At 39.8% G+C, this 6,172-nt stretch overlaps 1 long non-coding RNA gene across 1 annotated transcript; it reads right to left on the bottom strand.

The window, feature by feature from the left end:
* Positions 1-1,121: 1,121 nt before the first annotated feature.
* On the bottom strand, positions 1,122-1,785 carry LOC139536654 (uncharacterized). The gene is made up of 2 exons (XR_011667365.1): positions 1,673-1,785; positions 1,122-1,465 (listed from the first exon to the last, which is right to left on the bottom strand). It is a non-coding gene; the product is annotated as an uncharacterized lncRNA (long non-coding RNA).
* Positions 1,786-6,172: the final 4,387 nt, after the last annotated feature.

The raw sequence follows: 6,172 nt of genomic DNA, 5'->3' as shown, positions 1-6,172 counted from the left end.
GATTTTACTATTAGACCTGTTATTTTTTACCCACTACACAATTGTATCTTCTATTTTCGACTAATGTTTAAGTAAGCATGTTTACAGAAGTTTAATGCTCCAAAATGTACATTATTTTCATTGTTTAACAGTATGCTAAATTCAATGAACAGTAATCGAAAGCCACATTCACAATGCTTTTAATGTAGCGCAAATTTAAGTGAATAAAAAGTATAGATATTTTTTTACATACAACTTCAGCTAGTTTAGTCCAGTTTAGTCTAGTGACGAGACTGTTGCTGGTGTCTGATGTACATTTTATGGCCTGGACAAACTGTACCAAATACAGCTTTGAAGCTGTTAAACGAGGCTGTCTGGGCCATCTCAGTCACCCTGGCTGCTGCCTCATTTTCACACAGCTGATTGAAGTGCTGATCCTGCTGCTGACGCTGGGCCTCACAGTAGGTGGAAATAATGCACCATAACGTTGGATGCCAACCACTGAAAAACCCCACCGAATAATCATTTTAACATTTTTATTTGACCTTTATTTAACTAGGCAAGTCAGTTAAGAACAAATAACTTTTTTATAATGACGGCCTAAGAAGAAGAAGACGCTGGGCCTCAAGTGTTTCCAGGTATGAGGCCTCGGTCACCCTCATGAAGTTCAGGTATTTGCTGGTTGTGCTCCAAGTGTGTTCTCTTCCGTGGGAAAATATACAGTACCAGTCAAAAGTTGACACACTTACTCATTCAAGGGTTTTTCTTTATTTTTTACTATTTTCTACATTGTAAAATAAGTGAAGACATCAAAATTATGAACACAGAATCATGTAGTAAGCAAAAAAGTGTTAAACAAATCAAAATATATTTTATATTTGAGATTCTTCAAAGTAGCCACCCTTGATGACAGCTTTGCACACTCTTGGCATTCTCTCAACCAGCAGATGAAATGAGATTTACAGTACAGGAAGTATAAGGTACAGACTCCATAGCAAACCTGAGGGCAGCCAGTGTGAGTGCAGTTTTGTTCGCCAACCATGGATTGTCTCAGCAAATGTATTAAATCTTATCCACCAAAGGCCAGTGTGGGATCAACCGAATACACCAATGATGCAAATAATACAAGTCTTGGCTCAGAATATGATGAATTTAATCTGTAATCCAGTTTTATTTAAACACTCCTAGATTCATAATGTCTCCTTAAATAATGTTTAAGAACATAACCCTGCCATGACAAAAGCCCTCTGTTGATAAGATTGCCCAGCCCTGTTGAAGACCGATAAATTGTGTGATTTGGGCTAAACAAGTGAACAGAACTGTTCACCAACCGACAATGGACTCTTGCGGTGCTGAGGTCGGGGGTTGCAGGAGCATTGATTGTGTCGATGGACCCTTGGTGTCGGGGTGCAGGGCTCTGAGGTTGTGGCTTCACCATTCGAGCATGTTGCAGCTTCTTCTGAGTCCGTAAGTTCAGGAATGACCTCTGAAAGTATACAAACAGTATAACGTAAATTGGATACTCTGGCAAACGTCATACATGGAGCTAAGTCTTCCATGTATGTTTGTATGACAAGTTACTTGTCATACGCGTCGCATCGCAGTGCAAACTCTCACACGCTACAGCTATAGTAGCTAGCTGCACTAAAGACATTGCTAGCCATCTAGATTTTGGATAAAAACAACGGATTACCGTGTTGATCATCGCTGCTTGCCGACATCATGGCTTCAAAAATCGCTGTTGGTTGTGTCGAGTCCAGCATCCACGGAGTAAACATCACAGGTTTGCGTCGGTCAAAATGGAGACTGGAAAAACAGAAAACGACTTGTTTTCTAATTTATACTATATAATTGTTCACTTTAGCACCGCCCTAAAAACCCGATTCAAATTCAACACAAACCTTCAAATAGGTATGTAATGACACATTATATAAACTCTTTATAGTGTTTTATTTACATTTTAGGTGACAAGTTGGACAGATTGAGTGAAAAAAAATACGTTTTCCCACACATCTCCTCTCCTTCTCACTACCACGCATTAGTTTCGCTTCCCCACCCGCCATTTTTAAAAAGACCCAACGGAGCTCATTGCCTTCTTGAATTATGCAGAAACGGGCAGCTTGGAGGTCATGTCATTAATTTTGTTGGAAAGGGGAGAAATTGTGCTTTACAATGGTATTGACATTACAGTTGATCTGGAAGTATTACGTTTTTGGGGCGCTAAAATAAGGTAAATTGTACGGACCAAGGCGATGTACAAAAGTGAGTGAGTTTACGTTCTATTTTTTGTCGGCTGATGGTGTTAATTGACTGAGAAATTCTTCTTCTTTCATGAGGTTTAACGGCGGTTGGCATCCAATAATTGTTGCATTACCGCCACCTACTAGACTGGAGTATAACTCCCTTATACTTTGCTTGAATTTTTTTTATATATAAACAAATACCATACCATCTAACACTACACTCACAAAAAAAACGTATAATAACACCACCCTACTCCACTATTTATATCTATTTAGTCCTACCTCATGCCAACAACCTGAAAGGATGGGACACCACCACTCAACACACCCTGTAACTCTTCTGATGTCAAGCCTCGCATACCCAAATGCACACCACACTCTCTGCAGCTGCCACCGCAACCTCAATTTTCTGCAACCTACGTTCCATCCCTGCAGTACAGTTGATAACCGTTACTATAAATGCAAAAAATCCAATCTTACTGAAACATATATCACTTGTTGGCCTATCACTCTGTACTGGTACATATCTACTACTCACACCACTCCTCTCAGAATCCCTCCCCCTTGACCCATCTTCCTCTACTTTCTTCACTGCCTCAGCATATGACAACTTCTGCACTACTCTAACCCTGGAAACCTCAACCTGCCTCTCTTGCACGGGACATTGATCCCCAGCCCCATGGGCACCCCTACAATTAACACATACCACTACTTTCCCCAATGCTACACATTCCTTTGTCTCATGCCCTTCTGCACACTTCTCACACCTAGGAACCTCCCTCCTACACACTGCTGCCACATGCCCATAAGCTGTAACAATGCAGGATAACTTATACTGTATCTCTGGTCACCCCCAAAACCAATTCTTCCTTTGGCCGCCTCTCCTTCCAGTTCTCTGCTGCCAATGACTGGAACGAACTACAAAAATCTCTGAAACTGGAAACACTTATCGCCCTCACTAGCTTTAAAGCACCAGCTGTCAGAGCAGCTCACAGATTACTGCACCTGTACATAGCCCATCTATAATTTAGCCCAAACAACTACCTCTCCCTCTACTATATTTATTTATTTTGCTCCTTTTCACCCCATTATTTCTATCTCTACTTTGCACATTCTTCCACTGCAAATCTACCATTCCAGTGTTTTACTTGCTATATTGTATTTACTTCGCCACCATGGCCTTTTTTTTGTTCTTTTTGTTTTGCCTTTACCTCCCTTATCTCACCTCATTTGCTCACATTGTATATAGACTTATTTTTCTACTGTATTATTGACTGTATGTTTGTTTTACTCCATGTGTAACTGTGTTGTATGTGTCGAACTGCTTTGCTTTATCTTGGCCAGGTTGCAATTGTAAATGAGAACTTGTTCTCAACTTGCCTACCTGGTTAAATAAAGGTGAAATTAAAAATTAAAACAATTATTGGCATTCACCATATTCACCAGGGCAGTCTCCTGCACAGCTGTGAGAAGTCTCCGCCTACCTCCAATAGATGGAGTTCTCTCAGTTCTGAGAAAATGAAATTAGACCATTACTGACCCATTACTGCGGTAAAAAGTACACTGAGAACAAAGTGGGGATTCAGTCTATATGCACTACAACATTACATGCATCACAGTAACAAGGCAAATGACCTGTTTTCCATTCTGAAAGTACGGACAATGGATGCAACTGTGTAACAGCTTAGGTAGTGTTGCACTAGATGTCCAGCTTCTCTCATCGTCCTCCCATGTATGAGCACATGATGAACTAGGGTTCCACGGATTTCATCTGAGATTACTTGTCGTTGTCGTGCTCTCTGTTGTCTTGCAACTTCGGCATTGTCAGGATCCATTGTTCCAAAGCACATGGACATGCCCCTAGGCCCTATTTATTGATCCTGCAATTCTGATTGGTGTGTTAATAATTTTGAGGCTTAGTGTTTGCACCTGGAGAAAGGTGTGCTCTTTGAGTTTAGGTTGTGATGACTTGAGTTAATTATATAACGAATATATAGTGCAATGAATGATTTATTTGGCCACTTTTGTGTAAGATTTTGCAGAAAGAGTTTTGACACGTGTGTAAACAGGTGAATAGTGTTTACAGCTATGGGAAATGTGTGTGTGTTTTGGGGAATGACGTAAGGATATGGGTTTTTGTGCTACAGGAACCAGTTTTTGTGTTTAAACAACTGAGAAAAACTGTAAAAATCTATGTATAGCACTTTGGATGAAGTGTCAAACATGTGACACAGGCTGTATAATTATGATTATTTATATATTGGTACTGTATGTACAGTAAGGTATCCAATATCCTTAAAACTGACATGGTTTGAAGTTACTATTATTAGTCCTGCGTCAAGTCTAAAATAAGGTTGAATTGTAGAGCATTTACAGAATAACCCGTGTTGTATAATTTTATTATCCACTAGATGGCAGTAATGTCCTACCACCTTCAAAGAGGTCTAATGTGAGAGTTTTTCTATTCACCCTTTAAGTACTGAGCAAATGTAAAAATTCCTGAAATTCCCTGAATGTTGCGTTTATGGATACTAGATATACTACATACCACACAAAAGTATGTGGACACCTGCTCATCGAATATCTCATTCCAAAATCATGGGGATGAGTATGGAGTTGGTCCCCCCTTTGCTACTATAAATGCCTTCACTCTTCTGGGAAGGCTTTCAACTCGATGTTGGAACATTGCTGTGGGGACTTGCTTCCATTCAGCCACAAGAGCATTAGTGAGGTTGGGCACTGATGTTGGGCTATTAGGCCTGGCTCGCAGTCGGCGTTCCTATTCATCCCAAAGATTTTCGATAGGGTTGAGGTCAGGGCTCTGTGCAGGCCAGTCACGTTCTTTCACACCGATCTCGACAAACCATTTCTGTATGGGCCTCGCTTTTTTTATACACCTGTCATTAATGGGCGTGGCTGAAATAGTCGAATCCAATCATTTGAAGGGGTGTCCACATACTTATGCATATACAGTTGAAGTCGGAAGTTTACGTACACCTTAGCCAAATACATTTAAACTCAGTTTTTCACAATTCCTGACATTTAATCCTAGTAACAATTCCATGTCTTAAGTCAGTTAGGATCACCACTTTATTTTAAGAATGTGAAATGTCAGAATAGTAGTACAGAGAATGATTTATTTCAGCTTTTATTTATTTCATCACATTCCCAGTGGGTCAGACGTTTACATACATAGTATTTGGTAGCATTGCCTTTAAATTGTTTAACTTGGGTCAAACATTTCGGGTAGCCTTCCACAATAAGTTTGGTGAATGTTGGCCCATTCCTCCTGACAGAGCTGGTGTAACTGAATCAGGTTTGTAGACCTCCTTGCTCGCTCACGCTTTTTCAGTTCTGCCCACACATTTTCTATGGGATTGAGGTCAGGGCTTTGTGATGGCCACTCCAATACCTTGACTTTGTTGTCCTTAAGCCATTTTGCCACAACTTTGGAAGTATGCTTAGGTACACCTCCAATTGACTCAAATTATGTCAATTAGCTTCTAAAGCCATGACATAATTTTCTGGAATTTTCCAAGCTGTTTAAAGGCACAGTCAACTTAGTGTATGTAAACTTCTGACCCACTGGAATTGTGATACAGTGAATTATAAGTTAAATAATCTGTCTGTAATCTAATTTTAGAAAAATTACTTGTGTCATGCACAAAGTAGATGTCCTAACCGACTTACCAAAACTATAGTTTATTAACAAGAAATTTGTGGAGTGGTTGAAAAACAAGTTTTAATGACTCCAACCTAAGTGTATGTAAACTTCCGACTTCAACTGTATAGTATATGACAAGTTGTGATCCAGTCACATGTGACACGTGACATGCAAAGTTTAAGCGTCAAGTGGGTTTAAGTTGGTCATGTTGAGCCCCCAACTCCTGTCTGTATATCTATTTATAGATTTAAATATCTTAAATCCAGTTGGAGGTGTGGTCTGTACC

The sequence above is a fragment of the Salvelinus alpinus genome, chromosome 13 (genome assembly GCF_045679555.1).
Source record: "Salvelinus alpinus chromosome 13, SLU_Salpinus.1, whole genome shotgun sequence".
Lineage (NCBI taxonomy): Eukaryota > Metazoa > Chordata > Actinopteri > Salmoniformes > Salmonidae > Salvelinus > Salvelinus alpinus.
This window is presented reverse-complemented; position numbering and strand designations above follow the sequence as displayed.